Genomic DNA, 2,755 nt, shown 5'->3' with positions numbered 1-2,755 from the left:
GTACACAGTTGTCAATGTATGTTATAATTTGCACATGCTCCCTTTTTGGCTGCACCTGAAATTTGTTGGATTGAGCACTCAGTGAAGCTAACGTTTTACCAGATCAGTCAAGCTGGCGCTGTGTACGAGCTCAGTCCAGCTGACGCTCTGAACTAGCGCAGTAAAGCTGACACTGTGTACTAGTTCAGTGAAACTGACGCTGTATACTAGCTCACTGAAGCTGATGCTGTATACTAGTTCAGTGCTGCTGATGCTGTATACTAATTCAGAGCTGCTAATGCTGTATACTAGTTCAGTGAAACTGATGGTGTATAGTATTTCAGTGAAGCTCACGCTGTATACTAGTTCAGTGAAGCTGATGCTGTGTACTAGTTCAGTGAAACTAGCGCTGTGTACTAGTTCAGTAAAAGTAGCGCTGAGTATTACCTCCGTGAAGGTAACGCTGTGCACTAGCACCCATAAATAATGTTGCTAAACTAGTCCTTTGGTTCACATGTTTATGGTGTTTGCTGCAGACAGCGCATCAGAGCACAAGCGTGTGTGGGCCGGTGGCTATGTGCTCTATAGACAGTTACGAATGCTCTCATTCTGCTTGTTGTGTACATATCCGCTACATGCTCTCTTCTCAGCATTGTACAATTTCCTTGTTATTGTGTGTTATCTGTTCTAGATATTTCTTATTTTGAAACTCTTTGCAATAAATATTCTATCTTTCTGAAGGGAGACTTTAATTGACCAATATATATTCCGGTTCTTTTTCTAATATTATATTGAGACTTGGCTATCATTTATGATGCTGGCGAATATATTTATCTGAGGGCCACCATCTCGCTAGTGGCCTCGACGGGGACAGGAAGCCGGCGTGTTCTCGAACGTATCCCCTCATTGCTCTCATTTCCGTCTGTCCTCCATGAACAGGGTTAGAGAGCTGTCACAGTACAAAGAGATGTGGTGAGTGTGGTACTGCAAGGATCCATCTTGGAGCCAACCATTTTTGTCACCTGCATAAGTGACACACATTAGGATATTACAAACCACATAAAATTTGGATTTGACATTAAGATTTATTGCAAATTGGGAAGTGAAAATTATATTGAGGCCATGCAAACAGATCTATATGAACTCCACAAATCGTCAGAATACTGGCAAATGCTAGTAGCAGTTATATTGAACGTTGCTCCAAATTAAGTTTCAGACCTCAGATCTCAACACCAGCGACATTCACCAGCAACAATGTCACTCTCGTCGAGTCCAGTTCCTACTCTCACAAACCGCCTCAGCCTCTGCCGAAGCGTTTCGGCAGTTACAATATTTCCAATATTGTAACTGCTGGAATAAATTGAAAACCAATAACCCTGTGAGTGAAAAAGCATCTCCTGTACTCAGTTCAGGGGTTCATACTTGACTCCATGAAAATCGCACGCGGGTGTTTATAAATGCAAATATTTCTTAAAGCATTTAACTTAGGCCTACCCCGACCAGTCTAAATACAGTCCCGTATCTAATAATAATAATAAACAGGCGATGAGTCACAATAACGTGGCTGAAGTATGTTGACCAGACCACACACTAGAAGGTGAAGGGACGACAACGTTTCGGTCCGTCCTGGACCATTCTCAAGTCGAAACGTCGTCGTCCCTTCACCTTCTATAGTTGATTAACAAACATAATGTTGGATTTATAGATTGAACTAGTACATACAATACCTAAAGCCACTAATACGCATAGCGTTTCGGGCAAGTTCATCCTCTCATCCAATTTCATACCATTCTCAATACAAATTTGGATGGGGCGAGTTATGTTCTTTATACACATTCTTCTGATTAACAAATTGAGTTTTGAATTTAGATATAGAGAACCATCATAAACTAATAATAATAATAATAATTCATTGTGTCGGGGACAGGCAGCCAGAGTGTATTTATACACGTTAGGCTTATATCGAAGTCCCCACTTCAAGGCCGAATTACTGACCCCGCCCTGTGTAACACCGCTCTTTTTGTAAAACCACTACTAAAATGCACCACTCTAAAGTGTACCACTATAATGGAACACTAAACTAAAAATGTAAACACTACTTATCCTGAGTAACACTTCCCCATTGGTTGCACTTGGTAACACTGTTATGGGCTGACATATGATGGTTACACCGGGACTACAAAGTACACTGCCAACAAGGAGATGCTAACACAGGATGAAATACGCTGCCACCATCTGCCTTTGACCATTGAGACTATATCAAGCAACGAGGCAAGAAACATTGCTTGACTTGGAGAGCACTTTCTATGACTGTCATTAATTATGGAAACGGTTGTCAGCCACTATATCCAAAAGGCTAAGAGGATTCAACAATTGACACAGACGGGAAATTTAACATGAGTTTTATTGAGACCAAAATTATGTCAATCACCACTTATAAATCCTACTCTAACACTGGCAAAAATTTAAGAAATTTGGACATGGAACAAAACCTCAGAGATCACACACGTTACCTTAAGACCTCTGTCTCTCCCTGGCTGAGATGTTCTTCACAGCCCTCTCTGGGCCCCGGTGTCCAGCACTCTCCTTCCTAAGTCCCTACAGGACCTCTATATACAACCCCCACAGGGGGGAGGGGGAGATCAACACCCAGGACCTCCCCCCCCTTAGAGTTCACACCCAGGGAAGCCTTCTCCAAGAGGTCAGCCCAGATGACCTCCGGTTTATCTTGTATATTGAAAAAAAATTCCTGGGTTAGTCTTAGTCAGCATAGTTT

This window comes from Procambarus clarkii, chromosome 63 (genome assembly GCF_040958095.1).
Source record: "Procambarus clarkii isolate CNS0578487 chromosome 63, FALCON_Pclarkii_2.0, whole genome shotgun sequence".
Taxonomy (NCBI): domain Eukaryota; kingdom Metazoa; phylum Arthropoda; class Malacostraca; order Decapoda; family Cambaridae; genus Procambarus; species Procambarus clarkii.
Note: the sequence above shows the minus strand (reverse complement) of the source record.